Source organism: Lissotriton vulgaris, chromosome 5, assembly GCF_964263255.1.
Source record: "Lissotriton vulgaris chromosome 5, aLisVul1.2, whole genome shotgun sequence".
In the NCBI taxonomy this organism is placed as follows: Eukaryota; Metazoa; Chordata; class Amphibia; order Caudata; family Salamandridae; genus Lissotriton; species Lissotriton vulgaris.
The window spans coordinates 468,123,275-468,137,132 of NC_141693.1; positions in this window are offsets into that span (position 1 = coordinate 468,123,275).

Genomic DNA, 13,858 nt, shown 5'->3' on the forward strand with positions numbered 1-13,858 from the left:
GCTCATCCGTGACCGTGGGCCCACTGGTGCACGCTTGAATGATATAGACTTTGAGTGACCTGAGGTACAGTTTGGAAGTGACCTAAGGATTGGTGCGGAGCCGAGCATGGGCGCCACGTGGGGTTGGCCGGGGTGAGTGCACAGTGTCAGAATGCAGGCCCCCGCTGACTGACAGGAGACTTGGGACCAGAGACAGTGCAGGCACCCTTACTTGGGAGGCCGGAGCTAGCACCAGGATTCTCCACGGCCCCTCGCGCCTGGGGCCCGGTGCACGGTGGGCTGCGCCTGACGGGATATCGATTGACCATCCTAGACCCGGTCTACAGTGGGAAACCTATAAACATCTGGCTGAAAGCAGTACGCCGCGGAAGTGAGACAATCACCCTTGCCCGGAAGCAGAGGTAGGGATTGGTACTGTGAGCATTGATCTGTCAGCGCGGTCCGGACACGGAGCAGCTGGCCTATTGACAAAATGGCCAGTCAGAAGAGCGGCAAAAGAAATGATCGCACGCTCCCAGAGCTGCTCGGCAGATCCCAGGGCAGGGGGGACAGGCCTCTGTCATCACCGGGCTCAGCTGGAGGCTCAGCTGGAGGCTCACAATCAGCGGGAACAGCAGAACCCCCGGTCACCAGATCCCACACTGCGGGACGACTTCCAGGCCTTGAAACAGGAGGTGGCAGGAGAGGTACGTGAAATACGCAGGGAAGTGGACGGCTTGGGTGAGAGAGTGGCCACGGCGGAAGGTTCCACGCAGTGACAGGATGAAGAAATCACACACTTGCAGCAGGAGGTGCTGCTCCTCAGGGAACAGCATCTAGACCTTCAATTGCACAATGAGGACTTGGAGAACAGGTCTCGAAGAAATAACATAAGGGTCCGAGGTGTACCATCCTCGGAGGAGAGCTCAGACATTGCCAAGTACTTGCAGGAGCTCTTCCGAGACGTCCTGGGTGAAGCAGCAGACTTTCCCATAAGAATAGACAGGGCACACAGGGTGGGACCACCACGGCGAGCAACGGCTCCGCCACCGGATATATTGGCCTTCCTCCCCGACTTTCCACTGAAGGAACGGATAATGGCTGAGGCACGGAAGAAAGAATCACTGACGTTCTGCGGTCACCCGGTGGTCCTGTATCAGGATCTCTCTACAATCACACTTCAAAAGCGCAAAGCCTTTAAGATAGCCACAGACTTCCTGTGGCAGCATGATACGCCCTACTCATGAGGTCACCCCTTCCACCTTATATTCAGGTGGAATGGCGAGACACACCAACTGCGGTCCCTGCAGGACACATGTGAAGTGTTAGGGATCACTGCGGAGGAAGAAGAATCTCATACACCGCGGAGGAGACGTGCCGCCGACGAGGGATGGCAGAGGCTTGCAAGACGGAGGACAACGACTGTATCGCGGAGGCCGGGCTCACCCACCATCAGGGCCGAGATGGCAGGTGCTATTCGAACTGTTTCCAGAGACTTAGCGGTTGACGAAGAGGTTGCACTAACTGCGTAAAATTGCTCCGGGGGAGACATACATTGCATTGCTGTGATTGCAGGCTTGGGGTGTGGGGGGGCAGAGGGAAGGATACGAGTGGCTGGACGTCCACTACGGTAACATACCACAGACTTGTCCAATAGAGACATGACTGGGACTATTCGTACCAGGAATCTGGGGGTCTTGAGGAGGGGGGTAGGGGAGGGGGAGTTTGGGGGGCGAGTTGAGGGAATGGGGGGAGGGGTGTTGGGGAGTTGGGAGTTGGGGACCCGGGGAGTTGAGCAGGGGGGGTTCAGGGAAGTCCCGTCCAGGGCTCGAGATGCATCCACACCGCCCTGTAGGGGCTCTCAGGTCAGAGAGGCGGAAGGTCCACTGCTTGGTAATACTGACTCACCGCTTTTGAGACACTGTATTACTGATGTATGGCAGGCCTCAAAGTTGTGACCCTAAATGTTAAGGGGCTAAATAATCCTACGAAAAGAAAAGCGATCCTGTCATTGCTAGAGAGTACACAGGCAGATATCTGTCTTCTCCAGGAGACACACCTGCTAACACGCGACTGCCACAGGTTGCGGTCCCGCCATTTCCCCACACAGTTCTTTTCCTCCAACAATACCAAAACCGCTGGGGTTGCGATCTTATTGTCCAAGTCCTTCAGGGGGGAGGTTTTGCACAAGTTCATGGAACAGAAAGGGAGACTTCTCGCCTATAGATTCAAGTTGGGAGCCTTGCAGTTCACTATTGGGACAATCTACAGCCCGAATGAGCAGCAGGAGCGCTTCCTTCATTCTGCGTTGGTAGATGTCACGGCGTCACCCTACAGGCACATTATCTTAGGGGGGGATTTGAACTTGGTGTTTGACTCGTCGGTGGACAGGTCGGCTCAGCGTCGCCCACAGACTGGGGAACTGTCACAATCGGGGAAAACCCAGCTGGCTTACTTGGATCTTCATGATCTCTGGCGCCAGTTTCACCCCTTAGATGAGGACTACTCCTACTACTCGCATGCACACAAGACATATGCCAGATTGGACTATCTGCTGGTCACCGGTCCGGTCCGCGATCTAGCCATGACGTCTGACATAGGTGTCCTTTCTCTCTCGGATCACGCACCGGTTTCTGGGACCTTTGCTCTTTCATCGGACCCAGCCCATCGTGGGGTCTGGCGCCTTCAAGATGCTCTCCTGCACAAAAAGTCTGTTGTGAAACGCATAATAGAGTCTGTAGGGGACTTTCAGTCGCATAATGATAACCCTGACACTCAGTTGGCAATCCAATGGGCAGCGCTAAAGGCAGTCCTGAGGGGAGAGTTCATCGCGATCTCCTCAGCAGAAAACAGAGAGAGGCGGTTGAAACGGGAACGAACTAACGCAAAAAGTCAGAGAACTTGAACAGGTACACCGCCGCACCGGGACCGCCAGGATTTGGAAACAACTGAAGGCAGCGAGGAAACTCCTGTCGGCTTTGGACTCGGATAGGGCCGAATACGCGGCGTTACGTCTGAGAAATGCTTTTTACACAGGTGGTGACAGATGCGGTCGTTTGTTGGCGAACAGACTCAGAGTAGCAAACCAATGTCGTCGGGTGAAGGAAATCGCGGCCGGTGAGGGGCAGACAGTCACTGACGACGCAGCGATAGCTGATGCCTTTCGCCAATACTACTCTGAACTGTATGCGGAGGAGAGCTCGTGGGGGGGGACTCGAGTACCTATTTGGACACGGTGACCCTTTCATCCCTAGCACCAGCACAGGCGGAGTATTTAGAACGAGAGATACGGATTGAGGAGGTTATTGCGGCCATCTCTAGGCTCAAGCACGGGAAAGGCCCAGACGGCTATACCACTCTTTTTTACAGAACGTTTAGCACCACATTGGCGCCCATATTGACCAAGATGTTCAACTCCTTCTCCGTCTCTGGGGCAATTCCCTCGGATCTCCTGCAAGCCACGGTGTCGGTCATACCTAAACTGGGGAAGGACAGGACACAGTGCGGGTCATACCGACCGATCTCCCTCTTAAATGTTGATCTCAAAATCTACACAGGGATCCTTGCATTGAGGTTAGCGCAGTACCTCCCAGGTTTAGTGGAGCCTGATCAGGCTGGCTTTGTGCTGGGTAGACAGACCGTAGACAATACCAAGAGGGTAGTTCACATTATGGAAAAGGCCTCCCGGATCCCTGGAGAGAGGATGCTGTTGTCGGTCGATGCTGAAAAAGCGGTCAATCGAGTGCACTGGCCATATTTGGAACGGGTGATGGCGAAAATGGGCATAGGGAAGAAATTTCGGACTATGGTGTTTAATTGCTATAAGTTTCCATCGGCAGCGGTGCGAGTGAACGGCTGTAGCTCCAAGCGGTTTACTATCGAACGAGGCACCAGACAGGGATGCCCACTATCCCCTCTCCTCTTCGCTCTCTACATGGAGCCTTTTGCCCAGAGAGTACGACTGAACCCAGATGCGACAGGCGTGAGGATGGGAGGCTATGTCCACACGGTCAGCCTATATGCTGACAACGTGATTCTGACACTGGAAGACCCGAGACGGGCTTTGCCCGCGTGTATTGACAAACTCGAGGCCTTCTCGAGGGTGGCAGGATTCCGTACGAACATGGGGAAGTCTACAGCGTTGGACATCTCCCTGACACCCACGACGAGACGGGAGTTGCAAGGACTTTTCCCCCTGCAGTGGTCGCAACACCAAGTACAATACTTGGGTATCTTGTTGGCACCCACACTGCAGGCAATGGTGACTGCTAATTATGCGGCTCTGGGCAAGAAGATCAAGGAGGAACTGGGGAGATGGAGCAAGAGTACAATATCCTGGCTTGGCAGGATAGCAGTGCTTAAGATGACGGTTTTGCCCCAGATCCTGTACTTGTTCCGAGCTCTGCCGCTACAGCCCCCAAGGGGCTGGATTCAACAGACACAGACAGACAGACTTGTCCCACTTTGTGTAGCAAGGCCGTAAACCCCGGATGAAGCGGAGCCTAACTACCTTAGCACCGGAGTCGGGGGGACTGGGAGTCCCTGACCTCCGCAAGTATTTTCAGGCACCTAGTTGAGTGGAGCAGGTGGGAGTCAGACAAGCACTGGCTATTTCAGGACCAAGCGGTGGCGGGGCGCCCCTTACAGGAAGTGCCTTTCCTGCGCAAATCACACCGCCCCCGAATCTATACGCTTCTTATGTCACAAGGGTCCCGCTGAAAGTATGGGATGTTACCAACAAGCACTTTAGCCTCACCACGTTCCCCTCGCCGTTCACCCCCATAGTTGACAACCCGGACTTTATACCGGGGATGGAACCGGGAGCCTTTACGCATTGGCGGACGAATGGTTGCAGAGCACTCTTTCACCTATATGGTGAGGAGGGGATCCTCCCATTTCAGAGCCTCAAGGAGAGCTATCAGATGACCGAAACAGATAGAATGCGATACTGGCAGGTACGACATTGGGCCCTACAGCCACAAGTGAGGGAGTCGGCAGACAGGAAACTGCTACCGTATGAGAAGTGGCTGGGGACGCGCGCATCGGATTCTAAACTTATCACGGATCTCTATAAAATGTTACAACCCCCTCCTTCCCACTTTTATATCCCTGGCAGGGAACGATGGAACATGGAACTGGGCAGGTCGCTTAGTCAAAAGGAGTGGGATCAGATTTCATACCGAGCGAGACACTCCGCCTATCACGTCGGCCTTACTGAAACATTTACGAAGGTGACTACTTATTGGTACCATACCCCGGAACGGCTGCACGAGATGAACCGGAACATAGAGAATACCTGCTGGCGTGAGTGCGGTACCGTATGCACATTGACACATATCTTATGGGAGTGCCCACTTTTACACCCCTCTTGGACAGAGGTGCTTGACGAGATTGATGCTTGTTTTGGAATTGAGTTGCCCAGCTTCCCGGCTTATGTCCTGCTAGGTCTCCCTAATGGCTTAATGTACCCTTTGAAATCCCGTAGAGGTAGGCAGATAGCGATAGCATTGGGCTCGGCGGTTCAAAATATCCTAATACATTGGCGCACGACCACTACCCCATCCCTTACCGGTTGGCTCCACAGGTTATGGCATGTTCTGGGCATGGAAAAATTATCACTCATGCTGGCCGGGGAGGTGGAACAATTTGAGGAGCTGTGGCAACCCTTTCATGCATTCCTAGCTACAGAATTCAAAGAACTTACATGCCCGAAATATCTGAGGCTGCTGAGACTCACACCACCAATGGAGCACATGGTCTAACAGGTTTTGTTTTTTGCACCAGACAGAGGAGAAGAGGGGTGAACGGGGAGAGTGTACACACATTTTTATAATAAATAGCACTGGACGGGGGAATGGGAGGGAAAGGGGGGGCAGGGTATAGGAGGGAGTTGGGGGGTTGTTTCGTTGATAAGGAAGGGTATACGGAGTTTAATTTTGAATGTAGCTCCTCACATCAGCTAAGCACGCTGGAGCGGAACCTAGAAGGGCCCCCGATGTACCGGGGACCTTGAGAAAGACCTTCAACTGGGCTCCTTGGTATGTGGCATTGATTCAATTGCATGACTGATGCTCCTTTTTGCTTCTGTACCCTTTCCATAATATTCTTTCAATAAAATACTTTAAACATAAAAAAAGGAATTATTTACTTCCACGCACTAGCCATGCTGGGTTAGCTTTCCCACTAGGGGACTTTCCTAATAACCACCCCACCTGTGCTTTATACAACATACTTTATTTTCCTTGTAACCACAGACGGGATACATTTTTGTAGTTGTATCCATGCCATAGAACTTTATTTCGATCTTGGTGGATCACAAAAGTATGAACAAACAATACAACCACAGTACAAATTTGCATACAAATACAATTATAGATATCAATAGATAAATATGTAAATTAAAATAACACAGTATAAAAAACACTGACATTTATGACACAAACCGCTATCTTAAAATGTAAAAGGACTAAAATCACAAATAGAATCTACAGCATAAAATGATCTTATCAGGGAACCTCACAAACATCAAGTAATTCTTAACAGTCAGTCAAAAAATCTTTCTTCGGCTAATAAAAGTCTTAAAAGCACAAGATAAATACACAATGAACAATTATTAGAGCAAGACATTGGAGCACAATGAATACACAATGAATACAGTTTACACATATACATTTCCCTAAAACCATATTTAAATAAAGATTAAAATACATTTATGACTCATTATTGAAAAGAAAGACTGTAATAATTTGTCATATAAGATTTGCCAATATTAAAAAAAAAATTGCATTTCATCAAGGAAAGTAAAAATTCATCTAGACAGGAGTCGTCTTTCTCCTAACTCTTATAGAGCCAGAGAAGTAGCTAACAATTCCGAAACAAACCATAGGTGAGGAGGGCATCTGCAAGTATAGTAATGCTGGCCTTGCTTGGACAAAATGGCATGGGCTCAAAAGTGGAAGAATGTATTTTTTATGCAGCAGGACATAAAATTCACAAAAAAGAGTGCAGTCCAAAGTGTCCTAATTCGGAAAAGTAGTCACATGGACATTGCCTTGAATCCCCTGGCTTCAAGTATCCTTTTGAAAATGCTAGTAGCCAATGGATAAGATTCAGTCTGAATCTGGTTAATAGGAAACGATGATGGACGTTATTGACAAGTGACAGGTAGGGGTGAGCCTGTGGGCAAGGGCTAAGTGTGATGTAAGTTCTCACCGTGGCCTGACACTCTCCCTCTCCTCCTCCTGCCGCCTGGCCAGAAACTGAAATTTCATCCTCCTGATCTCGATCGTAACAGTTTGGAGTTTGTGTACAGATCAGAACAGCCTAAGCATCTCCCTGTATGTACCCTAGCCAAGTAATATGCAGAACCCCCAAAGCAATGCAGTCCACTATAACAAGTTGATTCAAGGTTGGGACTGGGAAGGACCAAATTCTCATGCATCCTACTAAAGGTGCAACTGCAGTACATGTAATATCAGACTGTGGGAGTTTGGCTCGCTTAACCCAAAATGACTTTAAAAACACAGCCACGCAAAAAACTACAATCTGACTGGTGTCAATCTGCAGTATACTGATATGTTTTGTTAATTATTTGGTCATTCAAAAAGATGTGTTATTCCCAGGTGTCATATTTCAAGTGTGTTACATATGAATATTCTGTGTTTATTTATTATTAAAAAAATATTCCCAAGGGTTGTGGGTTCCATTGGGGTATTAGTGTGGGTGGTACTTTAAAAAAGGTCCAGAGTATTTACCAAAACATGTGTAATTATTTTGTATTTAAATAATGTAATAAAATATTAGTTGATACTGTAATTAATACATCATTAAAAATCATAATCACAAATGTTTTATTAATAAAGTGATCACCTGAACGAACCACCAATTCAAGTATCTCTGCTTTAATCATGCACACCACTAGCCAGTAAAGGTCAGCTAGTGCAATACTTCCAGCATGCAGAATTGTTTCAGACTTCACAACGTGTCTCCTGTTGTTAAAGCCACCATTGCTCTATCAGACAGGCCTGACTGGTAGAGAAATGTTGGCTTTGGCAACATGAAGCACCCTGTTCCTCAGGGACCGTGCATTAGTCAGATGACAATGTCCTTATGAGACCATGCAAATTACTATGGGTTGAAACGTCGACAACCCAGCTCCCATTTTGTTAGGTAGGGACTACATATCACCAGGAGATATTGTAGACATATAGATACAATCTCTGTTCTAGAGTATTCCCAAATGATTGTCTAAACATTGGGGCTCGTTAGATATGTTGTGCATATGTGTTCACTAATTGAGCACTGTGCCAACTGCACTACAATCACATAGTACATTTTTGCACCGTTCACTGAATTGGAAATTGGAAATTGTATTAAAAAACATGTGTTTTGTACTTTTAAAAAAATATATATTTTTATTGCATACGAAACAAAGGAAAACATGGTGACAATAAGCAGTTTGTTGTGCAGTGATAAAGCATCGTATTTTGTGGTGAAATCCCATCCAACTCCCAAATCCCCCACTCCCATCCATCCCCTACCCATTTATTATTATTTTTTTTCATTTAGCCCTTAATCGCCTTGTATGACAAAAGATATGAAAGAACGTACTCTGGGGTCTCCCATAGTGTGGCACCAGTCAGAGATCTTTGTTCAGAGCCAAAGATGGACCACTTTACATCTTGCTTCAACTCCTCCAACCTTAGATACTTGAGTCTAACACAGCCGCCTGCGAAGGGACCGCCGGAATAATCAAGCAATCTGATGTAAAGGCCCAATCAGTGGACTATATACGGGCTGGGGAATTTACCCAATTCTCATAAGGAAGCCATAACTCATTCCTCTTGCTTTCAGATGCCCTTTCTAACCAGATGATGTATTTTATGGATATCATCCACTCTGTTTTAGTTGGGGGGCAGGGGTAGATTTTATCCAGTTCTTACAGATCTCTCTACAGGCAAGCAATATCAGGTAAAAGATCAACTTTTTGTGTTAATTAGCAGGGATTCATGTTATTCCGGGATCCCAAAAAAACAAAAGTTGTGCTTACCTGGAGGGTCTCTCAGAGTATTACAGATATAGTACTATTCACATTCCAACCAGAACCCTTGAACCTCGGGACACTCCAAAAACATGTGAATGTCATCCCCCTTTTCCTTGCCACACTTTGGACATCTCAACGTGGAGCCTTATCCCAGTTTAGATAGTTTAAGCGGAGTCCAATAGACCCTGTGAAGACAGAAAGGGTGGTTCCTCCTTAAATTTGAAGCAAGACCGTGGAATATAGAATATCGCAAGATACTTGCTATAGGTCCACTGACTGCAGCCCCAGCAAGCTCTTCTCCAACAGTGTTGTTGACAGGTTAAAGTCTCCATCCAATACATCCACTAGAAACCAGTACCAATTTGCCACTTCTTTTTTTCTGGTATCACTGCTAGTCATCTGAGATTCTAATTATTTGTCAAGCCTATGCCTGGACCAGCAGAGAGACTCCAACTCTTAATTTGAAGATATTTAAATCTTGACAGCCTATTGTTAGCTATTTCTTGCCCCCTATTCCAAGGAATCAGGTTTCCATTCTTTGCCAGTTGACCCCAGATGATATCCCTGCTTCTCTTAGTGGAAGAAACAGGCTGTCTTTAAACCATTCCGGAGATCCAGGAGAATCCCAGATTGGTGCCAATCCGCTGTAATAGCTAAGTTTTCATTTTTGTTCTTGATTTTATGCCACGTGGCTGCAAAGCAGTGCAGGGTCTTTAGCCGTACTTTTTAAAGACTCGGGGGTCTCCAGATTTATGCATAAAACCTAGTTCACCCCTTCACCTCACAAAGCATTGCCCTAAACATATTTCCGGTATCTTAGTCATCCGGTGTATTGAATAGCATCTTCCCTCCTTTTAAGAAAAAAAGCCCAGGCATAGTAGGTAAAATCCGGCAGTCGTAGGCCCCCTTTAACGTGTTGCCGTCCAAGCTTCTTCCATTGAATTCGGACACCCTCCGCAAATAAAGCTACTGATTTTAGACTGCACCCTTTAAAGCCAATCTTCCTTAAAGGTCATGGTGATATTCTGAAAAAGGAAAGTGTGCTTAGGGAGGATTGTCATCTTCACAAGGTTTACTCTATCATATATTGTCAGCTCAAAAATAGCCTCCGAACTTCTTTACTGACCTTACTCCCACCATTTGTAAATTAGTAAGTCCAGGTGTCTTTGGCCCTGAGCATCACTGTCTATGGCAGCTATAGGAGCACATAAATCTCCCATATTCACGTTCCATTTCCCCATATTTTAGTCCCCGTATTCAGACAGCCTGTACTCTCATGGATCACCCTCCCCGCCTGCACCCACTAGTCCATATCTCTCTGCCAGTCACTTGGTTGCTGCATTGACTCAGTGTGAGCCAGATTAAATCCATGTGAAGGAGATCTGTTTCGTCCCAGATGTTTAGGAGGCACCACTTCGCTGACAGCTATAATGCATTATTAAGACAATGGAAAACTGACATCTCGTATCTTTGGAGTATTAGGCAGCCCCACGTCATATGAAAAAAGGTCTCCTCTTGACCGCATTTCTTGGGGCAGAGCACCATATCTCCTTTACCATTTTAACCAGTGTTGTGTAAGCATAGTAACACCTGTGGAGAATTTATGTTGCACCAGGCAAAATCTTGACCTAATATCCACCTCACAGGGGTTCGCCAATGCCTCAGACCACTCATCATCCTCAAGGCTCCCCAAGTTGTGCTCCCAGCTCTCCCGCAAACAGGTTAAAGGGTTAGGGGAGGTATTTAGCAGTTTTTTGTATGTAAGTGAGATCCCCTTTCCAGGTAGTTAGTCATCCAACAGCCTATCCTCAGGTGCGGAGGTCTCAGGGATCACTTTGCCCCTTGGTAACACTTTTTGGAGGGCATGATGGATTTGTAAATAGCAGAAAGTCTCAGTGGGGGCCAGTTGCTATTCTCTTTGCAACTCCTCGAAGGTTAGTACCTCTCACTGTTTCCACAAATCTCCCATCCTGGACCACCCTATGAGGCCCCATCTATCAAAGCCTCCCTGCAGATTCAGGGTACCCAATCGTGCAGAATTCCCACAAGGGAGTGGCTCTCCCCATCAGCCCATCGCATTTAATGCTGTGTGCCAAAGGGTAGGTGTAACTGCTTTAGGGCTAAGAAGGGGGGCAGTGAGCAGCCCCGCATAGATGGCTCTTAGATAAACTCTGGGCCATATGTTCCTCTTGTCCATTCTATAGGTTGTCTCGTTCTCCCGGAGAGGGACCCAGTACAATAAGTTGTGATAAATTGTGATACCAGATTATACTTTATAGATCGGGTTGAACAATCCCTCCGCCATACCAATCTCTTAATAGTTTCTGGAGCTCTATACGAGGGGCCCATACCACAGAAGTGTGTGTGTAGGCTCTCGATTGCCTGAAAGTAGGACTGCTGGACTGGATAAGGAGTGTTTTGAAGTGTGTACAGAAAGCGTGTGAGGGCCAACATTTTAAATAGGGGCAAAGTCCTCCCGTGTTGTACATCTCCTCGCAAGCGTGCAAGCACTGGCTCAAGATTGTGTGTGCAAAAAACATCAGAATCTGTGGTGACAAAGATCCCCAAGTAATGGAAACCCTCTCTGACCACCCAAACAGCCCAGTCGTCAAGTAAGCATGGTGCCTCCCTATGTAGAACATAGATCAGCAACTTATTGCAATTATTAGTGTATCCTGAGTACCGACAAAAGTTTGTGAATATGGTCATTATCCTGTTAAGATTAAAGGATGAGTCAGCAGTTTAGAGCAGGATGCTGTCCGCATAAAGGGAGATTCTATCCTTCCTGTCCATGGTCCACTAAAGCCCTCTCACCGAGAGGTCACTTCAAATCCAGGCTGCAAGTGGCTCTATGACTAAAGCAAAAGCGGGCAGCCCTGCCTTGATCCCCAACAGAGATGGAACAGTGTAGATGTGCCCTCTTTCACTGTTACTTAAGTGAGAGTGTCAGAATAGAAGAGCAATATCCAGAAGACAGAACGGGGTCAAACCCAGTTTCTCCAAGACTGCATACATAAAGGGCCACTCCACAGTCAGTGTCAAAAGCCATCTGTTGCTCAAGGGACAACAGTAGAGCATCGTCATGGATATTCACCGCATGGCCCAGAACTCCATGGAGCCATCACAGATTAAGCGCAGCAGTATTCCTACCTAGCATAAAGCAGTATTGATCCGGATGGATCAACGAGCGAATTACGCTGACCGAACGTGTTGCTAAGAGCTTATCAAGGATCTTCACCTCCACATTGAACAGCAAAATGGGACTGTAAAAGGCAAACTTCTCCGGTGCTTTACCCGCTTTATGGATAATAACTATGTTGGCAAATCTCTGATCTGTGGGCAGCACACCTGAATCTCACCCCCCCCGATACATCTGCAGAAGATAGGGGGTGATTGTGGTCGCTGTGAGTTTGTAGAGTTCAATTGGTAGGGAACCTTCCCTGATGTTAAGTCACGAATAGCTTGTGTCAGCTTGCTTTCAGTCAGCTCCTCTATTAGGAGTTTCTGGTCTCTCTGTGAGAGCCCTGGCATTTGAATGACGGAAAGTAGCTCATTTGATTCTTACCCCATGGCTACATTACCTGGGGAGTAAAAATGGGTATAGTAGTCTGAGAAAACGTCGGCTATGCCTTCTATGTCTTTAATATGCTCACCCTTCTCATTTAGGATCTCCAGAACCCATTGAGATGCCACTTCCCATTTGTCAAGCCATGCCAGAAGTCTCCCGGCCATATCACTCACCTCATAAGCCGGCGTTGAGTTGAATGATGGCAAGCACTTACAGCCTCTGTTGCAATTTCTTTATATTCTTTTTGCCTCAAGGATATATTATGCTGTATTGTTCTCCAGATCATCTGTTGTGAATTGGGATTCCAGTACCTGGATTTTCCTTCCAATTGTTTCCAACTGGCTCTTTTTTCCTTCTTGTGCCCAGTTCTCAACCCCAAAAGACACACGGATGATGGGCAGAATGCAGAGCAAATCAAACAATCACCCCCAGTCAAAAGATCTGGGTTGAATCCATTGTTCTTTTGCTCACCATGCCACCCAGTTTAGACCCAACCATATGCAAATCAGTCTTGACCATGTGCCTCATGAGAACAATCCAGCCCAAACTGTCAAGCCAGATTCTACCTGGGCCAGAAACAAGCATCCAGAGACCTGTTTCAGGGCATCAGCCCTTATTAGCCAGGGTAGCTTGAATCCAGTGACACAGTGAGCCTGGGAAGCACGCCTGGGTATACCTGGTGCACTTAGGGCGATAAACCAAAAGACACACAGATGATGGACGGCATGCAGAGCAAATCAAACATTCACCCCTAGTCAAAAGATCACGCCAAATCCATCATTCTTTTGCTCACCATGCCACCCCAGTATAGATTCAGCCATATGCAAATCAGCCTTGACCCTGTGCCTCATGGGAACAGTCTAGCCCAAAATGCCAAGCCAGGTCCTCCCTGGACCAGAAACAAGCACCCTGGGACAGGTTTCAGGGCATCACCCCTCATCAGCCAGGTTAGCTTGAATCCAGTGATACAGCGAGCCCATGACCCACATCTGGGCATTCCCGGCACACTTAGGATGAGAAAGCAAAAGACACACAGTTGAAGGACAGAATGCAGAGCAACTCAAACATTCACCCCTAGTCAAAAGATCTGGGTTAAATCCATAATTTGTTTACTCACCATGCCAACTCAGTTTAGACCCAGGCATATGCAAATCAGTCTTGACTCTGTGTCTCATGGGAACAGTCCATCCCAAACTGCAAAGCCAGGTCCTCCCTGGACTGGAAACAAGCATCCTGGGACCGGTTTTGGGGCATCACCCCTCATCAGC